The sequence below is a fragment of the Schistocerca piceifrons genome, chromosome 3, assembly GCF_021461385.2.
Source record: "Schistocerca piceifrons isolate TAMUIC-IGC-003096 chromosome 3, iqSchPice1.1, whole genome shotgun sequence".
In the NCBI taxonomy this organism is placed as follows: Eukaryota; Metazoa; Arthropoda; class Insecta; order Orthoptera; family Acrididae; genus Schistocerca; species Schistocerca piceifrons.
The window spans coordinates 792,310,726-792,335,033 of record NC_060140.1 but is presented as its reverse complement, the minus strand read 5'-3'; the positions used below and the strand labels follow the sequence as shown (position 1 = coordinate 792,335,033).

The 24,308-nt window shown below is 43.7% G+C and overlaps 1 protein-coding gene across 1 annotated transcript in view; it reads right to left on the bottom strand.

Annotated features, from left to right (window-relative positions):
- Positions 1-24,308, bottom strand: part of LOC124789070 (kazrin) — a 1,028,805-nt gene that overhangs the window by 854,819 nt on the left and 149,678 nt on the right. The gene's annotated exons all lie outside the window — the stretch shown is intronic.

Sequence of the window (24,308 nt, the reverse complement as noted above, 5' to 3'; positions counted from 1 at the left end):
GATAATATTGTGGGTAGAGCAAACCAAAGACTGCGATTCATTGGCAGAACACTTAGAACGTGCAACAGGTCTACCAAAGAGACTGCTTACACTACGCTTGTCCGCCCTATTCTGAAGTACTGCGGTGCGGTGTGGGATCCGCATCAGGTGGGACTGGCGGATGACATCGAAAAAGTACAAAGAAGGGCAGCTCGTTCTGTATTATCGCGAAATAGGGGCGATAGAGTCACAGACATGATACGTGAATTGGAGTGGCAATCATTAAAACGAAGGCGTTTTTCGTTGCGACGGTATCTTCTCATGAAATTTCTAACACCAGTTTTCTCCTCCGATTGCGAAAACATTCTGTTGGCACCCACCTATATAGAGAGAAATGATCATCACGATAAAATAAGAGATATCAGGGCTCGCACGGAAAAATTTAAGTGCTCGTTTTTCCCGTGTACCGTTAGAGAGTGGAACGGTAGAGAGACAGCATGAAGGTGGTTCATTGAACTCTCTATCAGGCACTTTATTGTGAATAGCAGAGTAATCACGTAGATGTAGAAATAGGAGGAGATGTAGGCCAACTTTCTTAGGACATTCTTTGAAGACTTTTTTCTCTTTGTTTGCTGTGATTTCATAACCTAGGCTTTTTGAGTCGTCAGTCTTCTGACTGGTTTGATGCGGCCCGCCACGAATTCTTCTCCTGTGCCACCCTCTTCATCTCAGAGTAGCGCTTGCAACTTACGTCCTCAGTTATTTGCTGGATGTATATCAACCACTGTCTTCCTCTACAGTTTTCACTCTCTACAGCTCACTCTAGTGCGATAGAAGTTATTTCCTGATGTCCTAACACATGTCCTACCATCCTGCCACTTCTTCTTGTCTCTAAGGCGCTGCAGTCATTGACTGTGCGGCTGGTCCCGGCGGAGGTTCGAGTTCTCCCTGGGGCATGGGTGTGTGTGTTTGTCCTTAGGATAATTTAGGAAGTAGTGTGTAAGCTTAGGGACTGATTACCTTAACAGTTATTTCCCATAAGATTTCACACACACAATCCACAATTCTTCTTGTCAGTGTTTCCCATGTATCCGCTCCTCGCCGATTGTCCTGAGAACCACATCATTCCTTTCCTTATCAGTTCACCTTATTTGCACCACGTCTCAAATGATTCGATTCTCTTCATTTCCGGTCTTCCCGCAGTCCATCATTCCACTACAGTACAAGGCTATGTTCCAAAAGTACATTCTGGGGAACTTCTTTCTCAAATTATGACATATGTTTCATAATAGCAGACTTCTCTTTGCCAGTGCTAGTCTGTTTTTTATGTAATTCTGGCTCTGCCCGTCACGCGTTATTTTGCTGCCTAGGTAGCAGAATTCCATAACTTCATCTACTTCGTGATTACCGACCCCGACGTTAAGTTTCTTGCTGTTCTCAATTCTATTACTTCATGATTTTCGTCTTTCTTCGATTTGCTCTCAACCCATTTCCTATACTCATTAGACTGTTCATTCCAATCAATAGATCCTGAAATTCTTTTTCACTTTCACTGAGGAAAACAACGTCATCATCGAATTTTAATTCCATTCGTGAACCTTCCTTTTATTTCCGTCATTGCTTCTTCGACATGTAGACTGAACAGTGGCAGTGAGACTGAACAGTGGGGGCCACAGATTACGTCCCTGTCTTACACCCTTTTTAATCCGAGCACTTCGTTTTTGGTCTCCCACTGTTACTGGTGCCTCCTGGTTCTTGTACATATCGTATGTTACCCGTCTTTCCCCATACCTTATCCCCATTTTTCTTGGATCATTTGTTGCATTATTTGACACTGTCGAACGACTTCTCCAGATCTACAAGTCCTATGAACGTGTCTTGATTTTTTAGTGTTGCTCCCATTATCAACCGCCTCTCTCCTGCCTTTACGTTTCCTAAAACCAAACTGATCGTCATCTGACAGATCCTCAATTCTTTTTCATTCTTCTGTATGTTATTCTTCTCAGCAACTAGGATGCATGGGCATTAAAGCTGATGGTTGATAATTCTCACACATGTCGGCTCTTACAATTTTCGCAAACGTTTGTATGATGTTTTTCCGAAAGTCTGATGGTGTATGGGCAGTTTCATACATTCTGCACACCAACGTGAACAATCGTTTTGTTGTCACTTTCACCAACAATTTTAGAAATTCTTATGGAATGTTGTCTATCCCTTCGGCCTTATTTGATTGTAAGTCCTCGAATGCTCTTTTAAATTCTGGCTCTAACACTGGACCCTTATCTCTTCCTTATCGGCTCTTGTTTCTTCTTCGATCACATCATCTGATAATTCCTCCTCCTTATAAAGGCCAACAATGTACATTTCCATCTATCTGCTCTCTCCTCTGCATTTAACACTGGAATTCCCATTGCACTCTCAATGTTGCCGCTTTTGCTTCTGACATCCCCGGAAGTTGTTCTGACGTTTCTATATGCTGAGTCAATCCTTCCGACAATCGTCTCTTTTTCGATTTCTTCACATTTTTCATGCTGTTATTGGGCATTAGCTTCCCTGCACTTCCTATTTATTTGATTCCAAAGTGACTTCTATTTCTGGATCCCTGAATTTCCCTTAATATTTCTGTACTTTCTTCTCTCATCGATCAACTGAAGTATTTCTTCTATTATTCTTTGTTTGCTTGCAGTCACCTTCTTTATAACTATGTTTTTTTCCAACTTCTGTGATTGCCCTTTTTAGAGATGTACATTCCTCTTCATCTGAGGAAGCTCCAAGCGTATCTCTTTATTTCTTAATACATCCGTCTTCCACGCATTGCTTCTTCCTGACCAGTCTCTTAAACTTCAACCTACTCTTCATCACTACCCAATTGTAATGTACGTCTATATCTGCCCCGGATACGAATTACAAGCCAGTATCTGATTTCGGGATCTCTGCCTGATCATAATGTAATCTAGCTGAAATGCTACCATATATCTCGATCTCTTTCCAAGTGTACCCCCTCCTCTTATGATTGTTGAACAGAATATTCGCTATTACTAGCTGACATTCATTGCAGAGTTCAGTTAGTCCCTCATTGCTAGTACCAAGCCCATATTCTCCCGTAACCCTTTCTTTAACTCCTTCCCTTACAACCGGATTCTAATCCCCCATGAGTATTAGATTTTCATTTCCCTTTACGTGCTGAATTACCTGTTTAGTATCCTCGTATACTATTTCTGTCTCTTCATATTCGGCTTGCGACGTTGGCATGTATAACTAAGCTATCGTTGTAGATGTTGGTTAGCTGACGACTCTGATGAGAACCACTCTGTCACTGAACTGTTCTCTGCCCCACCTTTGTAACTAATCCTACTCCCGTTATACCATTTTCTGCCGGTCGCGGTGGCCGAGCGGTTCTAGGCGCTTCAGTCCGGAATCGCGCGACTGCTACGGTCGTAGGTTCGAATCCTGCCTCGGGCATGGATGTGTGTGATGTCCTTAGGTTAGTTAGGTTTAAATAGTTCTAAGTTCTAGGGGACCGATGACCTCAGATGTTAAGCTCCATAGTGCTCAGAGCCATTTGAACCATTTTCTGTTGCTATTGCTATTATCGTTTACTTATCTGACCAGAAATCCTTGACTTCTTTCCATTTCATTTCACTGACGTCCACTATATCTAGAATAAGCAGAAACATTTCTCTTCTCAGATTTTCTAGCTTATGTACCAAGTTCAAACTTTTGGCGTTCCTCGCCTTGACTAGTAGAACGTTGTCATTTCGTTCGTTATTCTGTGTTTTTCTAATGGTCACTTGCCCCTTGGCAGTCCTCTCCCGGAGATCCGAATGGGTGACAAGTCCGGAATCTTCTGCTAAGGGAGAGATCATCATGACATTTATTCAGTTGCACGCCACATGTCATGTGGCTAAACTTTGTGTGTCTTTAATGCACTAGTTTCCATCGCCTTCTGCATCCTCATGCCGTTAATCATTGCTGATTCGTCCACCTTTTAGGGGAAGTGTCCCACCCCAAGGGCAAGAGTGTGCTCTGAACCTCTGTCTCCTTTTTGACGAGGCCTTTGGCAGAATGAGAGCAACTTCTTATGACTGAAGTCTTCAGTCGCAGTTGCTGACGATTTTTATTCAAAATTTAAATTGTGGTGGGATTCGAACCCTGGACCGAGGACAGTGTGATTACTAATTAAAGACGCTACCCCCCCTCCTCCCAGACCACAGATACATGATCACTACCTGGTAGCATCGCTAAATTGCCTGCGAAGGCTTAGCACGCGATCATATTCTCCCCTTTCCACCCAGTTTTAATGACTGAGTATAAAACACGAAAGAAATAACACGGCGTCCATTTTTGGGTGCAATACTATTCCTTATATAATTTATGCGAATTACCTTCCACTTGAAACCCCACAAGCAGAACTGTCACCTTTTGCAGATGGTACAGTTGTTTTAAAAAATCCCACTAGAGAGAAGGAAACAGATCTTAAGTTAGATTTAAAACTTTCTCCGCCACCTGTCAGACACTGACGTTATTGGGCAAATAATCAAAAAATATTGCTACTGTATACCGAACTCCTTTCTGAGTCACTAGGCCTTAATATCGTGTAATAAAGAGAGTTTATCCATCTAGTTTTGTAGATACGCACATCACTGATCTAGAATTGTGATGGATTATTTATGATTAATTTCATTAGCGAATACACGTAGTGCGACGGCGCAGTTAAAGAGCCTAGCTGTTTGAAGAGGTACCTACATGACGTTCGTGAGTGACACCACATTTCATTCTTACTGTTCACTTTTGTGTAACAAATACTTTATTTGTAAGTGGTGAATTACCTCAGAAAATTATTCTGTAAGCACATTATACAGTGGAAATATGCAGAATACATCATTATATTAATTTTTTGTTACCATTCTAGCAATTACACGAATAGCAATAGTGGCTGAATTTAATAGTTTGGGAGGCTCAGTAGCATGCTTCTTTTAATTCAAGTTTCCAATAGTATGTACACCCAAAAATTTATAGCATTATACCCTATTTACTGCCTCGTGTTCATATGCTACATCAGTTTTTGATATCACTATTTACTGCATATAGCTGAATATGGTGTGTGTGTGTGGTTTTCTTTCTTTCAAAATTTATGAAGAGTCCATTTTAATAGAACCACTTAATAATCCTTTGGAAAACATTAACAATTTCTTCTGTTGCTTTCTCTCTCCTGGGATTTGTTATAACACTAGTATCATATGCGAAAGGTACAAATTTTGCTTGTTGAGTGTTAAGTGGACGGTCGTTTACATAAATTATATAAGAAATACGAGTGGGTCCAAAATGTAACCCTTTGGGACTCTCTTTGTGATTTCTCCCCAGTCATTACACGTAGATGGAACGAAGGAGACATTACGAACGCGTGCTTAGCTGTCGCAGACAATTTAGCGATACTAGCGGACAGTGAAATCACTGTAATCAAACAGGAAAAAGTTCTCAAAGAATGCGCTGAAAAAGCTGGAGCACAAATTTCTTTTGGAAAAACAGATTTCGTTTGTATTAAATTTAATAATAAATTAGACACGAAGTACGAAAAAATCAAGAGAGTCACTTACGTATCTCGGCGAGATACTTTAATTTGGGGTTGGAAAAGGAAGCGCTAAGGATTTGATTACAGGAACTTGAGTGGGCGTAACAGGAGAAAGCGTGATATATAAAACAAGAAGTGCATATCCACATATACTGAAAGACACGGTGGGCAAATCTGAAGTCTGCACGCAAACCGGACTTCAATTCTTTGTAGAAAAGGCGATCTGGAAGAGGAACCTAGAATTTTGAGCAGTATTCTTGACCCAGGAAAAACGGAGAATGGATAGAAAACCCCGTAAAGCAGCAGAAAATTTACAAACCTGGCAGGAGAATTTAGGAAACAAAGACTAAAATTTTAATGGATGTTTTCAAAAACCCCCCCAGTGAGGCTTACACACAAAATTGTAACGTAGGAAAATTAAGGAACACATCATGGATCCATCAAGACAACTAGTTGTCAGAAGGGTAAACTGTTGGGTATTACATCGAAAAAATGAGAATTTTTTTCGAATCCAAGTACGCTACGTGATCCAATTTGGCCTACACGCATATAATAATAACGTAATAATAAAATTGTGCACTCAGAACATAAGTGTAACTGTAAACAGACAGATAGTAACAAAAAGGAACGGTCAAACTTCAAACACATTCTTCACACGTACATGAAGAAGAAGAAGAAGAAGAAGAAGAAGAAGAAGAAGACGAAGGAGGAGGAGGAGATTATGATGATGATGATGATGATGATGATTTGTGATACTGACATAAGCCATAAAAGCCTTATGTCCATCTAGTTACTGCTTTTCTACAACTCGTCACACTATTAACACTGAGAACACACACAGGAACAGAACGTGTGTGCATACCACACGAAATTTACTTCCGATATGGAATGTACAAAACGCCCTCTACACTGCTGTCGATTTGAAGAGCACAGGTGCAGAATATTAGAGCCGAGCAACAGAGCTTTGGAAGGCTTGCGACCAAATAACACGAGAGACATAAATAACATTCCTTTGGAATTTCGAAAACAATTGAAGAAAATGGAAAACAAAAGATTATTACCGTTCGTGTGAATGTACGAGACATACCATCAGACTTTCTTGGATTTTCGACTTTGTTATGTTTGTTTAAATCGATGTGTTCTGTATCTTTGGCGTATGCTTAAGAATTTGGTAACAAATGTATTACGCTTGAATGCACATTTGGTTTTCTGCCCTGTAGGTTGATTTGAAAACGCGTCTCGTCGCGAAACTAGCTATCGAATGAAAAATAAGTATTTCCAACTTGGACTGGTTTTGCGTTTTATTGATTAACATAAGTTGCTGACCCAAATTACTCGAGCATCATGGAATTTCGTACTTACCGATTTATTTGAAGAGGCCTTATAAAAAAAAAACAAATTTCCACTGCTGGACTCGCGTCCTGTTTACTTACTGGTATATATTCGCCAATTCATAATTTCTCCTCTATTCATTTTTCTGCCCCCAAATTTTTGACAAATGGGCTGCAGTGAAACTGTCTAAGTAAACATATATCTGGCTAGTCGCGTTGGACTGATAGCGCAGAAGGCTGAACAAGTCCCGTGCAGCTTGCCAGACTGGCGGAAACACAAGCTGGCCTGCTTTAACCACTGCGCTTCGGTACACATGTACCCTTGCGTCTTACGTTGCGGCAGGTTGAGGTGCTTTAATGGTTGCGGCGGAGATAAGGGCAGACAGGCCGGAAAGAGAATTTGTACGCCTCTTTTACTTGTTTGTTGTTGTGGTCTTCAGTCCAGAGACTGCTTTGATGCAGCTCTCCATGCTACTCTATCCTGTGCAAGCTGCTTCATCTCCCAGTACCTACTGCAACCTACATCCTTCTGAATCTGTTTGGTATATTCGTCTCTTGGTCTCCCTCTACGGTTTTTACCCTCCACGTTGCCCTCCAATACTAAATTGGTGATCCCTTGATGCCTCAGAACATGTCCTACCAACAGATCCCTTCTTCTAGTCGTGCCACAGATTTCTCTTCTCCCCAATTCTATTCAATACCTCCTCATTAGTTATGTGATCTACCCATCTAAACTTCAGCATTCTTCTGTAGCACCACATTTCGAAAGATTCTATTCTCTTCTTGTCCAAGCTATTTATCGTCTATGTTTCACTTCCATACATGGCTTCACTCCATACAAATACTTTCAGAAACGACTTCCTGGCACTTAAATCAATACTCGATGTTAACAAATTTCTCTTCCTCAGAAACGCTTTCCTTGCCATTGCCAGTCTACATTTTATATCCTCTCTACCTCGACCATCATCACTTACTTTGCTCCCCAAATAGCAAAACTCATTTACTACTTTAAGTGTCTCATTTCCTAATCCAATTCCCGCAGCATCACCCGATTTAATTCGATTACATTCCATTATCCTCGTTTTGCTTTTGTTGATGTTCATCTTATATCCTCCTTTGAAGACACTGTCCATTCCGTTCAGCTGCTCTTCCAGCTCCTTTGCTGTCTATGACAGAATTACAATGTCATCGGCGAACCTCAAAGTTTTTATTTCTTCTCCATGGATTTTAATTCCAACTCCAAATTTTTCTTTTGTTTCCTTCACTGCTTGCTCAGTATACAGATTGAATAACAGCGGGGATAGGCTACAACCCTGTCTCACTCCCTTCCCAACCACTGCTTCCCTTACATGCCCCTGGACCCTTGTAACTGCCATCTGGCTTCTGTACAGATTGTAAATAGCCTTTCGCTCCCTGTATTTTACCCCTGCCACCTTCAGAATTTGAAAGAGAGTATTCCAGTCAACATTGTCAAAAGCTTTCTGTAACTCTACAAATGCTAGAAACGTAGGATTACCTTTCCTTAATCTATTTTCTGAGATACGTCGTAGGGTCAGTATTGCCTCGCGTGTTTCAACATTTCTACGGAAACTAAACTGATCTTCCCCGAGGTCGGCTTCTACCAGTTTTTCCATCCGTCTGTAAGGAATTCGTGTTAGTATTTTGCAGCCGTGGCTTATTAAACTGATAATTCGATAATTTTCACATCTGTCAACACCTGCTTTCTTTGGGATTGGAATTACTATATTCTTCTTGAAGTCTGAGGGTATTTCGCTTGTCTCATACATCTTGCTCACCAGATGGTAGAGTTTTGTTAGGCATGGCTCTGCCAAGGCTGTCAGTAGTTCTAATGGAACTACTGACTAAATTAGTAAAACTAATGTTTTACTTATAGAGAGGACCAGAAGTCAAACTGCCAGGACAAATACATCACACATAGAAGAAGATACCTCTGGAAACTTTATTTCCATATCAGAACTCATTTTCTACAATTCTTCGTACTGTATTAATCATGGAAAACAGGGAAAGTATTTCTGCTTCTTGGATATATAAACGCTCAGGAGCAAGACCAGATCTAATATCGACCTACGTGGTACACCTGTAGTGGGTATTCCCTGTGATGATGCGAACATCGCCATCGACGGCAGTGAGCGACTGGCCAAAGACGACCGCCAAGCGCTTGCTCCGGACCTCCGCCGTGTGGCGGCGCGAGTGCCACCTGGCTGGCTGGGTTTGAATCGGCCGTTCCGTTGGCGGCAGCTTTCGCGGTCGGTTAGGCGACACCGGGGCCGCCTCTGCGCTGCCCCGTGCTGTGGTGTAGTGTGCAGCCACTGGGGCGTGGTCTCGCAGCGCAGTCGGGTGTCCGTAAGGCGACACGGGCAGGGACCAAAAGCGGTCGCAGCACGCGACTTTCGCCCCTATGCTCACGAGACGTCTCAAAAGTACTGCCGCAGACCCAATGACCACCATCGAGGATGTTTGTAATGAAGCAATGACATTTTTTGCCTTATGATCATGTGATTAGCACAATCATTTCCTGGTCATTAACGTTTCATTTTTTTCTTTATTTACCATTGATTTAGCAATCAAACAATCATGGCAGATACAGGGTGGTACATTGACAGTGACCGGGACAATATCTCACGAAATAAGGATAAAACGAAGAAACTACAAAGAACGTAACTCGTCTAGCTTGAAGGGGGAAACCAGATGGCGCTATGGTTAGCCCGCTAGATGGCGTTGCCATAGGTCAAACGGATATCAACTGCGTTTTTTTTAAATAGGAACCCCCACTTTTTTATTACATATTCGTGTAGTACGTAAAGAAATATGAATGTTTTAGTTGGAACACTTTTTTCGCTTTGTGATAGATGGCGCTGTAATAGTCACAAACGTATGAGCGCGTGGTAGCACGTAACATACCGCCAGTGCGGATGGTATTTACTTCGTGATACATTACCCGTGTTAAAATGGACCGTTTACCAATTGCGGAAATGGTCGATATCGTGTTGATGTATGGTTATTGTGATCAAAATTCCCAACGGGCGTGTGCTATGTATGCTGCTTGGTAACCTGGACGACATCATCCAAGTGTCCGGACCATTCGCCGGATAGTTACATTATTTAAGGAAATAGGAAGTGTTCAGCCACATGTGAAACGTCAACAACAACCTGCAACAAATATTGATGCCCAAGTAGGTGTTTTAGCTGTTGTCGCGGCTAATCCGCACGTTAGTAGCGCGTTCACCGGATCTGACGTCCTCGGATTTCTTTCTGTGGGGAAAGTTGAAGGATATTTGCTATCGTGATCCACCGACAACGCCTAACAACATGCGTCAGCGCATTGTCAATGCATGTGTGAACATTACGGAAGGCGAACTACTCGCTGTTGAGAGGAATGTCGTTACACGTATTGCCAATTGCGTTGACGTTGACGGACATCATTTTGAGCTTCACTGCATTAATATGTTATGTGATAGACTACTGCATGATACCATGGGGAAGCGTATGTGGACGACGTCTAGTAGACAGAAGAAGAAGTTGATAATTTGCTACCTAATCAGACTGTTCGGCATTTAGACGTTTCCCGGACCGTTATCAATTTGTCCAAACGTTCGTTATCTGACGATGAGACATCTGTGCTTGCCAAGGGAGGAAATTTTGCTGTTAGTCTGCGTTTTGTGCCCACGGAAGAAATTATAGCCAATGTAGAAGCAGGAATTCGCAGTGTAGATTCTGTAACAGCTGAAGAAATCCGTATAGAAACAGTGAGAATATTAGCCAATGCAAAACCGCCGAAAAGTAATATAACTGTGGGTGAGAGAAGAGCTTTAAAACTCCTGAATGACGACGATAGTATTTTGGTTCTCCCAGCTGACAAAGGAAGCGCAACGGTGGTTATGGATGTGGGCGACTATCAGAGAAAAATTACGGATCTACTGGATCCGCAAGCATATAGGAAGCTGAATAAGGACCCCACTAACAACGTTCTCAGAACTGTGTCGCGGTTAATAAAAAAGTCCTCCATTGAAGAGAGTGTACAGAAAGGTCTCTGCAATTCGGTTGCGCTACCACCGAGGCTTTATGGATTGCCCAAAATTCATAAAGAAAATGTTCCGTTAAGACCGATACTAAGTGCCATTGGTTCGCCCACCTACTCGTTAGCCAAGTTTTTGACTACGCTGTTAAAACCACATGTGGGCCGTTCGGACTCTTATATAAAGAATTCGACACATTTCATCAGCAGATTGAATGGCATAGTGGTCCAGCCGGAGGACGTATTGGTCAGCTTCGATGTGGTATCGCTGTTTACCATGGTTCCACTTAATGATGTATTGGAACAGCTGGATCGAATTTTTCCTGCCGATATTTTAGAACTGTTTAAGTGTTGTTTGACGACCACGTACTTCAAGTGGAATGAACAGTTTTATGAACAAACGGATGGCGTGGCTATGGGAAGCCCCCTAAGTCCCGTAATTGCAAACTTCTTTATGGAGAAATTCGAAGAACAGGCCTTAGGTACTGCCAGCAAGAAACCAAATGTATGGTTCCGATACGTGGATGACACGTTTGTATTGTGGAGACATGGTAGGGAGGACTAAGCCGGTTCCACGAACATCTGAACGGTATAAACTCAAGAATTCAGTTTACAATGGAGGAGGAGGTAGACGGCAAACTACATTTCCCCGATGTGCTTGTGTTTAGAAACGAAAATGGTAGTTTGGGCCACTCAGTGTACCGCAAACCCACGCACACGGACCGTTATTTGCACCGGGATTCGAACCACCACCCACAACAGAAGCGGGGTGTTATCAAGACGTTAGCGGACAGAGCTAGAAATATTTGTGAACCTGAGTTGCTCGACGCTGAGATGGAACATCTCCACAATGCACTAACGAAGAACGGATATTCGTCCGCCGAAATAAAACATGCGTTGAGGCAGCCACGCAGAAATGATACTGACGTACAGGTTACTGCAAAATCTAAGGTTTTCCTGCCGTTTGTTAAAAATGTAACGGGAAGAATAGGGAGGATCTTGACGAAGCGGAATATTACCGTAATTTACAAGCCCACCAGGAAGATACAGGAATACCTTAGGTCTGCCAAGGACGCTCGCAAACCATTGGAAAAATCTGGAGTGTATAGGATCCCATGCAGCTGTGGTCATGTTTATGTGGGTACCACTAAAAGAACTGTTTCTAAACGTTTGGAAGAGCACAAGGGAAATTGTAGAAGAGGAGAAACGGAACGATCAGCTGTTGCGGAGCATGCTTTCCAGCCAGGGAACCACAATATTCGTTTCGAGGAGACGCAAGTACTAGCGGCCACGAGCGGGTATTACGAAAGGCTCTACAGAGAGGCAATCGAAATCGCTAAACACCCAAATAATTTCAACCGAAAGGAGGAGAGCGTCAAATTAAACGGTATATGGATGCCGGTGTTAAAGAAGATGTGTACCACTCGTCCACTACTGGGTGATGGCAACGGCGATCGACGGCGACGGACAGCGGCCAATTGCACTGACGTTTTCAAAACACGTGACGTCACGCCGCGGCGCGGGGGCGCGCGGACACGGAATTTAGCGGCAGTCAGTAGCGAGCCAGTGTGTGTGTGTTGGATCTCCCATCGAGCTACGGACCCCCTTGAAGATGTCTCCCGCAGTCGGAGACGAAACGTTGGGAATCACCACAGAATTCATCAACCGACCACGGCATAACAGCCCGGATAATTATAATGGACATGATATTTACAGGTAATCACGCTGTAACAGCATGCGTTCTCAGAAATGATAAGTTCACAAAGGTACATGTATAACATTGGAACATCCGAAATAAAATGTTCAAACGTACCTGCATTCTGAGGTTTAATTTAAAAAACCTACCTGTTACCAACTGTTCGTCTAAAATTGTGAGCCATATGTTTGTGACTATTACAGCGCCATCTATCACAAAGCGAAAAAAGTGGTCCAACTAAAACATTCATATTTCTTTACGTACTACACGAATATGTAATAAAAATGGGGATTCCTATTTTAAAAAACGCAGTTGATATCCGTTTGACCTTTGGCAGCGCCATCTAGCGGGACAACCATAGCGCCATCTGGTTTCTCTCTACAAGCTAGATAAGTTTCGTTCTTTGCAGTTTCGTTTGACGCTCATTTCGTGAGATATTAGGCCCGGTCACGATTAATGGGCCACCCTGTATGTAAGGGGCCGTCAGATGAAAACGAGACAGACGGAGAAAAATTAAGTAAAACGTTTATTATTTCAAGAGTAATCTCCATAACTGTTAAAGCATTTACCCCACTATGAGGCAAGATGATTAATGCCAACATGGAAAAATGTTTGCGGTTACATACGAAATCATGATTGAACCCAAGTACGCACATCTGCGTCCGAAGTAAATCGACGCCACGAATATCTTCCTTCGCAGCTCTAAAAATTTGGAAACAGCATGAGGAAAGACCGGGACTGAATGGAGGATGTGTAAGGACTTCCCAGCGTACTCGAAACAAGCTTGGACAACATGTGGGTGGGTATTGTCCCGCAACAGGCCGACGCTGTGCGTCAAGGTTCCTGGGAGTTTCGACTTTATGGCGCGCTTCGACTTTTTCAAAGTGTGCCGTCAAGTCCAAACACCAAAAAACCTTGACGAACAACATCGTTCTGTTCCGGGATAATGGCCACCCACATGTTGCCCAAGCTTGTTTCGAGTCTGCTGCAGAAGTTTCTCTGGGAATCCCTTACGCATCCTCCATACAGTCCTGATCCCTCCTCATGAGATTTCCGTATTTTTGGAGCCTTGAAGAAAGATGTTCGTGCCGACGATTTTCTTCTGACGAAGAGGTGAACAGTTGGGTACAATCATGATCTCTTATGCAAGCGCAAACATTTTTCCATGTTGGCATTGATCATCTTGTCTCATGTTGTTGTTGTTGTTGTTGTTGTGGTCTTCAGTCCTGAGACTCGTTTGATGCAGCTCTCCATGCTACTCTATCCTGTGCAAGCTTCTTCATGTCCCAGTAGCTACTGCAGCCTACATCTTTCTGAATCTGCTTAGTGTATTCGTCTCTTGGTCTCCCTCTACGATTTTTACTCTCCACGCTGCCCTCCAATACTAAATTGGTGTTCCCTTGATGCCTCAGAACATGTCCTACCAACCGATCCCTTCTTCTAGTCAAGTTGTGCCACAAACTCCTCTTCTCCCCAATTCTATTCAATACCTTCTCATTAGTTATGTGATCTACCCATCTAATCTTCAGCATTGTCTCATAGTGGGATAAATGCTTTGGCAGTTGTGGAGATCACTCTTGAAATAATAAACCATTTACTTACTTTACGTCCGGAGCCGCGCTGCTGCTACGGTCGCAGGTTCGAATCCTGCCTCGGGCATGGTGTGTGTGATGTCCTTAGGTTAGTTAGGTTTAAGTAGTTCTAAGTCTGGGGTATTGATGACCTCAGAAGTTAAGTCCCACAATGCTTAGAGCCGTTTGAACCATCTGAACACATTACTCTATCTGTCTCGTTTTCATTTAACTACTCCTACTGAAAATGGTCGCCCTGCACTTGCGTGCTTTCTTTGTGCTCATGATACCACACTATGTGCGGAACTCAAACACCCATTTATTTAACACTCTGACGCACACTCATTTTCTCAAGTTAGTCTACTGCTTTAGGGTTACTTTTGTGCGCTTTTCCTTTTAAATGAAAAAGAGCCCGTCGAAAGAGGCAATCACAAACGTTTTCTTAATCGATGTTCTTCTGTGAGGGTTTCTTGAATATGACACCTGACTGCGAGATGTAAGGCACGAAGCCCCGTGTAGTTGGAAAAAGTGGTATTGCCTTTCAGGTTACTTTGTCTCGACAGCGGTTTCAAACGAAATCAAATCGATAAGTCGCACTCCAAACTTAAATAAATCAAGGTGCAGTCTTTGCTAGGTTGTAGCTAACAAAGTGACGATTTTTCCGTCCTGCGCAAGTAAATTATAAAGTTTATAGATGACAAATTATGGCGCTGAGGTTTTTTCACAGGAACTATATGCGTCATATAGTATCACTGACACCTACGAAGATGACTTGAAGAACGTAGCGTGTCTCAAACGTGATGAAATAGTAAGAAACTAACAGCGCCGCTGACCACTTCCTACCGTTAGCTCAAGAGGTACCACAGAATTCTGCCCCATGGTACCAAACGTAAGCAAGCGCGTAACTCACAAGGGAACCTCCCCATCGCACCCCCCTCAGATTTAGTTATAAGTTGGCACAGTGGATAGGCCTTGAAAAACTGAACAAAGATCAATCGAGAAAACAGGAAGAAGTTGTGTGTAACTATGAAAAAAATAAGCAAAATATACAAACTGAGTAGTCCATGCGTAACATAAGCAACATCAAGGAGAGTGTGAACTTAGGAGCGCTGTGGTCCCGTGGTTAGCGAGAGCAGCTGCGGAACGCGATGTCCTTGGTTCAAGTCTTCCCTCGAGTGGAAAGTTAACTTTCTTTATTTTTGCAAAGATATGATCTGCCCGTTCGTTCACTGACGTCTCTGTTCACTATAATAAGTTTAGTGTCTGTGTTTTGCGACCGCACCGCAAAACCGTGCGATTAGTAGACGAAAGGACGTGCCTCTCCAATGGGAACCGAAAACATTTGATCGCAAATAGGTAAACCGATTCCTCCACAGGAAAACACGTCTGATATATTCTATACGACACTGTTGACGGCATGTGCGTCACATGTCACGAATATGTTGTCTACCCACCTAACTTGTACACTTGGCGAATGGGTAAAAAGATTCTTGTACCTTGCCCGATTTAAGTTTTCTTGTGGATGTGATAATCATCCCCAAAAAAGTGATGAAAACATGAGTTTGTCACATAAACTGCAACAAATGAATGAAACAGTTTCAGAGTCGGCGCAGTTACCTTGCATCGGACAGACAGATAATAATTGTCTGAAAATAAAAAATTAACTTTTCACTCGAGGGAACACTTGAACCAAGGACCTCTCGTTCCGCAGCTGCTCACACTAACCACGGGACCACGGCGCTCCTGAGCGCACACTATCCTTGATATTGCTATCTTGCACATGGATTACTCAGTTTGCATATTTTGCTTATTTTTTTCATGGTTACATACAATTTCTTCCTGTTATCTCGATTGATCTGTGTTCAGTTTTTCAAGGCCTATCCACTGTTCCAACTTATAACTAAATCTGAGATGGGTGCGATGGGGAGGTTCCCTTGTCAGCTACGGTTCGTGTGTTTACCAATGCGCTTAAATCCCATCAGCCTGAGCTGTGCTGTTGCAGCGATCGGAAAGCTATCTCGTGGAGCTGTTCAAGCTTTCAAAATGTGTACGGTAGCTGAAAATGTGCAAATGGTTTTCGTCTACGGCGAATGTCGCCATAAAGGCAGAACAGCGTTGCGGTTGTACACTGAAAGTTAGCCTCAACGTGCCGAGCCCTCACTATCTGCCCTCGATCATAAATACTCGTAATTTTCAAGAAACTGAACGTATGCAGAACTGCTGGAAACTTTCCTCTTCTTTCACGCCTCTATCCCATGTCTTCGCGGTGTCCGGGTGTCCGCATGTTAAATACAGTATTGGATGTAGCAATGTTGTTGGTGGCGGGTGGCCGGATACCTTTCCTGTCACGCCTACTCACTGTGTCGGAATTTGTGTACCCCAGCTGTGTGCGTTTACTTTTATCCCATGAGAATGTATGCGAACCCTTGCGAATCATGTAACTGGGGCTGACGTGGTTACCAGCCAGGCATTTTCCTTGTCGTATACGGGAAACCACCTAAAAACCACATCCTGGCTGCCCACCAGACGGGGCCTCGTCGTTAAACCACCGGATGTACCCGGTTCTGGGGCTGGCGTGCCTCCCCATGTGCCGGAGCCGGTGTGCTAGTGCGCACGGCATTCCGAGAGGATCTGCCACTGTTAGAAATGCAACTAACATTATCAGCGGCAGCACACAATACATATGTCACTGCGAAGCACCCTGAATGTACGAGTGAGACCAACCAGACTGGAATGTTGTGAATACTGCATTCCTGTGAAATCCACCCTTTCCATGATTTAAGTGAAATACAGACCTCAGCCGTAACTGGGCGTTAAAGTCAATAGCTACAAGTGAAAATTTGTGTCGGACTGGAACTCAACCGGACGCGCTTCCCATCCAAACCAAATTCTTAACTTGTCACACTCATGTAGCGTCCACCGCTCATTATGCTGCTCCGATTCCAGCAAGATTTCGGACATAGTGTACATCCACACTGAAGTTATTAATCTTCGAGGTGCATATACACTGAAGAGCCAAAGAACCTTGTACACCTACCTAAATATTGTGCAGGGCCCCCGCGAGCATGCAGAAGTGCCGCAACATAATGTGGCATGGACTCGACTAATGTTTGAAGTAGTGCTAGACTCTAGCAGCTAGAGGGAACTGAAACCATAAATCCTGCAGGGCTGTCTATAAATCCGGAAGAGAAGGAGGGCATTGAGATCTCTTATGAACAGCACGTTGCAAAGCATACCAGACATGTTCAATAATGTTCATGTTTGGGGAGTTTGGTGGCCAGCGGAAGTGTTTAAACCCAGAAGAGTGTTCCTGGAGCCCCTCTGGTGCAAGTATGGAAGTGTAGCGTGTCGCACTGTCCTGCTGGAATTCCCCAATTCCGTCGGAATGCACAATGACATGAGTGGACGCAGATGATAAGACAGGATGCTTACGTTCAGCCAGCCGGAGTGGCCGAGCGGTTCTAGGCGCTACAGTCTGGAGCCGCGCGACCACTACGGTCGCAGGTTCGAATCCTGCCTCGGGCATGGATGTGTGTGATGTCCTTATGTTAGTTAGGTTTGAGTAGTTCTAAGTTCTAGGGGACTGATGACCTCAGAAGTTAAGTCCCATAGTGCTCAGAGCCATTTGAACCATTTGCTTACGTTCATGTCACCTGTCAGAGTAGTATCTAGAAGTATCATGAGTCCCATACTGCTCCAATACATACGCCCCACACCATTACAGAGCCTCCAACAGCTTGAATAGTCCCCTGCTGACATGTAGTGTCAATAGATTCAAGATGTTGTCTCCACACCCATATACGTCCATCTGCTCGATACAATTTGAAACGAGACTCGTCCGACCAGGCAACATGTTGCCTGTCATCAACTGTCCAGTTTCGGTGCTGAAGGACCCTGGCGACGCGTAAAGCTTTGTGTCGTGCAGTCATCAAAGGTTACACGAGTGGGCCTTTGGCTCCGAAAGCCCATATCGATGATGTTTCGTTGAATGGGTCGGACACTGACACTTGTAAATCGACCAACACTGAAATCTGCAGCAATTTGCGGAAGGGTTGCACTTGTGTCACTTTGAAGAATTCTCTTCAGTCGTCGTTGGTCGCGTTATTGCAGGAACTTTCTCCGGCCGCAGCGATGTCGGAGCTTTGATGTTTTATCAATTCCTGATATTCGCGGTACACTAGTGAAGTGGTCGTACAGGAAAATCCCTACCTCATCGCTACGTCGGAGATGCTGTGTCCCATCGCTCTTGCGCCGACTATAACACCACGTTCAAACTCACTTAAATCTTGATAAACTGACACTGTAAGCGATCTAATAACTGCGCCAGACACTTTTGTCTTATATACAGCAGCGTCGTGTTGTGCCTGTTTACATATCTGTGTATTTGAATAACCAGTTTGTTTCGCGCTTCAATGTATATTATTATGTGTGTGGTGTGTATTCTGTGGGACATACCCTACAGAGCAGACACCACACAAATAATAATCATCCTTTCCACATTTCGACCCATTAACACCTGCATGCTAATGGTTTTCAGAATCAATTACAGTTCTCCGAATGATGTCTAGCTAAAACTAAAAAGTGATTCGATGTATCTATGCGAGATTTTGTTTACGGATGAAACGTCGCTTATAAAACGTGGCCAAATCAATGTTCGTAATACGCACTACCCGTTCGTAGAAAGCCAGGCAGGCTGAGGAAAGTGGAAAAAGACCTTGGCCTGTCAGAGTGCAGTTCGGACTCTTCAAAAATCACTTTATTGGTCCCTGATGGGTGGGACTGTAAATAGCCACAACATATCTACAGTTCATAATAGATATGCTGTTGTAGCTATTGGAAGGCATCGCAATAGGTGTAGGACACACCATGTAGTACACTCACAGCGGATGCCTTCCCATTCAGCACGGATAGTTACGGACGTCCTAAAGAACATCATTTGGATACCATTCGGTCGTTTAGGAAACACAAAATGAGGCGCACGCTCAGCTGACCTCTGGACTTTTCTTTTGGGTAAAATTAAAAGACTCCAAAGACAAGAAATTCCTTACAGAATGTGTCAATATTTTGAGCAGCCGGTAATAATAAGTACATGGACCGTGCCTGCGTTACGAGTATTCAGGAAAGGATCAAGGGATAGAAGAGTGGCCCATCAAGTTATTGGAGTGAGCCCTGAGGTTAGGAAAGCTCTCGTGAAGCGACGAAAAGTATATCTTGGGTTTCGTTCGATTTCAGTGAAAGACTCTTCAGTAGGGAGGCTGTGCGTTCAACGGCAAGGCCTCGGCCACTTGGCAAAACATTGTGATAAACAAGTAGTAATTTGTGGACCTAGTGAAAGAAGGCCATATCAGAAAAGACTGCAATAAAATCAAACAAGCGGCAGTGCGTGTCATGCAAATATAGAAGTAAAGAGTGTAGAGGGAACAGAGATGAATGTCACACGTATCAAGCGTTCATAACAAGGCATATTTTGAGGACAGATTATGAGAAGGCGTCTCATAACACTAGAAAGCAATTAGGACTCTAATTGACACTATGAAATGCCGTCTATGTGAGAAAATAAATCAACATCGAGAGGGAGGAGGGACGCCGCAAGAGCGAGGAATTACTGGCAAAAAAAGATCAGTAAGTACCATAGCAAAGAGCATGTGACACAGACCTAAATAGAGCATCATGCACGTGCGAAAAACCTGAAAGGAAAGTTTTGGCGAAAATTCAAAACCATATGGTATAACAGAGAAGTCAGATCAGAGGCGGTTGTAGGAGTGACATATGATACAGGCAATCAGGATTCAGTGACACAAACTAGGCAGTAGTACGTAGAATGAGACAGCATACATCCTGAGGAATACACTGCGCTGCCTACAGAAGTAAACGAAGATTCGCCAATGGTGGACGTGAATCTGCAACAAAAGCAGTACGAGACTCAGAGCCAGTTCCTACAGGAAACAAACGCCTACTACAAAGATGTAAACAATAAAACACAGACACGAACAGATCCGCGACATATTTATGAAAGAATAGAGAACGTTATGCAACGCACTAGACTGGAAGAGCCGGTGACGCTTACAGCAGTGTCAACACATCTAGTGAGGTATAAGCATCCAGAAGGCGGGTATATTACTTCCCCTGTACCTGATTTCATAGATGGAATCCATCTAAGAGTGAACAATCTGCCAAGAAAAGTTGGAAAACTGGAGAAGTTACTGAAGCAGGTTTCTACCAGAAGAAATATATCATCCTCCTTAGATGTGTTGTACAAGCACTTTATGATGACGCGTGGTCGTTTAGCATGGGATTACAGGCGAGTGGGGCGAGACTGTCGTATATTACCCATCATCCCTAATCCCTAATGGAGATAAAGATAGGTCAGCTTAATGCCATGAGAAGTGTTAGCGTACTGCATGAGACTAGAAGAGTGGGAGAAGAGTCGCAGTTAAATGTATTGTGACTCCTAGAGCCATATACGAAGGCAAGATAGATCCCAAGTATACCAATACCTTCCCAGTTAGTCGCACAATGACGACGTCCTATGGCAGCAATAATAGTATTTAACAAGGTCACAACAGTGACAAAAATATCACAGTACTCTTCAGAACATGTCATTTGTGTGAAAATGGTAACCGGAAGAGAGAGTTGCATCCTGGTTTTCATGTATTTTCAGTTTAATGATGACATCGACGAGCATCTGCTAAGACTAAAGGATATTAGTTATCTAGGACGGACTGAGCTTGTTGTGTACTCCAGTGATGCAAATGCAAAGTCAGGATTGTAGCATGATAGCCTGACTGATGATCGTGGAAGACAACTAGAAGAAGCCATTATGGAACTCGACCTACAGGTATTGATTGCACCTCAAAATGCGCCAACCTACAAAGGGAGCGTCGGAGCAACGTCAAATATTGACGTCACTTTAGCGAATATGGCAACGGCACGCTGCGTGAAAGGTTGGAAGGTTGAGAGAGGAATGACATCAAGTGACCACAATATCACACACTGTACCATCACTGGAAGGGAAATCCAAGACACGACAGAAAGGGTGAGTACAAGGTTCAAATATCACCTCAAGAATGCTAACTGGGAAGAACTAAGAGGGTGTTTCTGTGTCCGGGAAGTCCATCGCTGGGTGATACTGTAGATGTAGAACTGACAGAGGCATCGATACCTGTCAACAGAGGTCATTCTAAAAGAGTGCGTGTCATCTGGACCGAGGCGCTGCAAAAATTAAGATATGAAACAAGGAGAGCCAGGAAGCTATGCCAGAGCAGCATGACCCAAGAAGAAAGTGACTGAAGGCTGCGTAGATACAGGTATGTTAAACAACGCTTTAAGGAAGAGTTATGGCAAACAGAAATGGAACGATGGAAGAAATTCCTGAAGGCTAACTTAAAACCCGATTCCTGGGGTGTACCACATAAAATAGTCTGCGAGAAAATGCAATCACCAACAGCCTTATCCACGTTCAGAAGGAATGATGAGACGTTAACAGAAAGTTGGGAACAGTCAGCTGCCCTGCTAATGGAAACCCTCCTTCCCGACGATGGAGAAGAGAAGACTACAAAAATACTAAACTTGTGTTCCCCTTCACACAAAGAGAAATTAGGCAAATATTTTTAAGATTGAAAAATAAAAAATCTCCAAGACCGGACGGGATCCCTGCCGAAGTATACAAGCCCTATGTGACAAATTAGTTACTTGTGAGAACTGTACAACGAGTGGCTCTTGCAAGAAAAGTTCCCTGAGCCGTGAAAGAACGCTGAAGTGGTAATAATTAGTAAAGGGCAAGGTAAGGATCCAATGATATCCAAATCCTACGGACAAATTTGTCTTTGAACGTTCTCGGCAAGATATCTGAAAAACCATTATGCAGAAGATTACAAGATCGCAGACTTCTAGACGGGATGAGCCCTCATCAGTGCGGGTTTAGAAGAGGCAAGTCAACTGAAGATGTAATTAATAAGGCGATTTTTCTAGCAGTAGATACTCAACCTACATGCGCTCTAACGATGACGATTGTTATTGGTGGCGCTTTCGATGACCTCGGGTGGCCGTCTTTCTTTGGCCGCCTTAGAGATTTGGAGTCCAGGAGCGCTGAACAATGTGGGTCTCACGAGCAGCGTGCAAGGGGCGTCCCTGCAGTCGCACTATCCTCTGTGTCCTCGGTGGCTCAGATGGATAGAGCGTCTGCCATGTAAGCAGGAGATCCCGGGTTCGGGTCCCGGTCGGGGCACACAGTTTGAAATGTCTCCGTTTATATCAACGCCTGTTGGCAGCGTAAGATCTTGATTTAATTATCATTTCATTCTTAGTGTGTGGCCAGCGACCTGGACACGTGTCTTTGGAGACGGACGTGGGGCGGAGACAGCCTTGTGGAGCAGCGACGAGGTGCATGTCATCAGCGGTGCTGGGATCCGCTTGGATTTTGTCTCTTGGGTCAGTGGTACCGTTTTAGGAAGAAGCATTAAGACTGCTCTTGACGTCGGATGAGGCAACCAATGAAGGCTTGAGGCCTTTGGGGAGGCAGGCAGCGACTGTCGAGTCATGTGAGCCAGTATCAGCTGCCAGTTGGCCCCACATCGTTCCTCGATAGGAACAGTAACTGGATCTGAAGCCGGAACTGTGGTTGTACTGGGATTAAAAATTCGGGCTGGTTCATAGCAACAAAAGTTACGCTACCAATACCGATAAGCACCTTGTGCCTTCAATTAACTGACTGTGATTGAAGCTGGAGCTTGGCCATCAGCTGTTTTTCTAAAAATTGGTACTTGCCTTACTAACTGAAATTTTTCGTCAACAATTTTGTGTGGGCACTTCAGTGCCAGTTTGAGGATAATTGATCAAAGTGTGTTTTTAATTGAATCTGCAAATGTTCTGTTATTAAGCAACTGAAAATTTACGTGGTAATTTTGGGTAGAAATCATCAGCGCCGGTGTGATATTAGTCAAAGCTGGAGCTTGAAAATAGGTGTATTTTGAATTGAATCTGCTATGTTCTTTTTTTGAATAACCGTAGATTTACGTAAGAATTCTGGGTTGGCAGCTGGCTTCATGTTAACTGAAACTGGGGCTGACCAGCGGTTGTTTTAGACTGACTTGTATTTGTGCCTCGATATTTTCTTATTAATAGTGTTGCTACTGTTTGAGCAAGATGGTAGATATATTATGCGTATTTATGAGTGGGACTGCACCTCCCCGTCTCGAAATGGATTTTTTTTTTCTTTCGATGGCCTGTTGAAAAATAAAGATTTTTCGAAAATGTATGTACGCTTTTCAACCCAGCGTCATTGCTCCATAAAGACCAATTCCGCTACATTTATGTCCGACGTAAATCCAAAAACAAAATTGCAATGTAAAAGCATTTCACAAAGTTGTCGCAACCCAACCTGGTTCCATAACCATTAACGTTCGCGCTGCAGTTAGCTAGAACTCTGAATACGGTTTACGGTACCAGCACTAAGTGATGTTTAGCGTGTGCTGTATCCGTGGACAATAACGTGGGAATGTGCCCTCATTTGTTTACTGCAGTCTGTAGGTCGCTCGTAATTGCAAAGAGCCTGCAGCAGAAGTGTCCCACAGCACTGAAAATGAACAAGTGCCCATAGCTCTTAAGCAATGCATTTTAGAGCCCATGTTTACTGGACACTTTTGTCTTGTTTTGGTCCACACTACCACCTCTCAAAACACGGAACACGTGTACTTCTTTTAACAGCCAGTATACGAGCTGTTTTCCCGCAGAGTCACGACAGTGGAGGCGTATGACAGCTCCTGCCACCCACGTATGTGGCCGGCGTCGTGGATCTGCTGCCATGCGTCATCCATCCGGCCTGCAGACCCACGCAGACCATCATCGCAATTGGGGGCGTCCGCACGGGGCGCTGGATGTGTAGCATTGCGTAACGCGACCTGCCCCAGGGCTGCGAACCGCGGAACGCCACAAGCGCTTCTCCACAACAATCTGAGTCTTGACGCTAAGAGGTGACTACCTGGTGCCTAATACGCCGAAACCATCTCGTGATTTACGTACTGGGTTGGTTCAAATGGCTCTGAGCACTATGGGACTTAGCTTCTGAGGTCATCAATACCCTAGAACTTAGAACTACTTAAAGCTATCTAACCCAAGGACATCA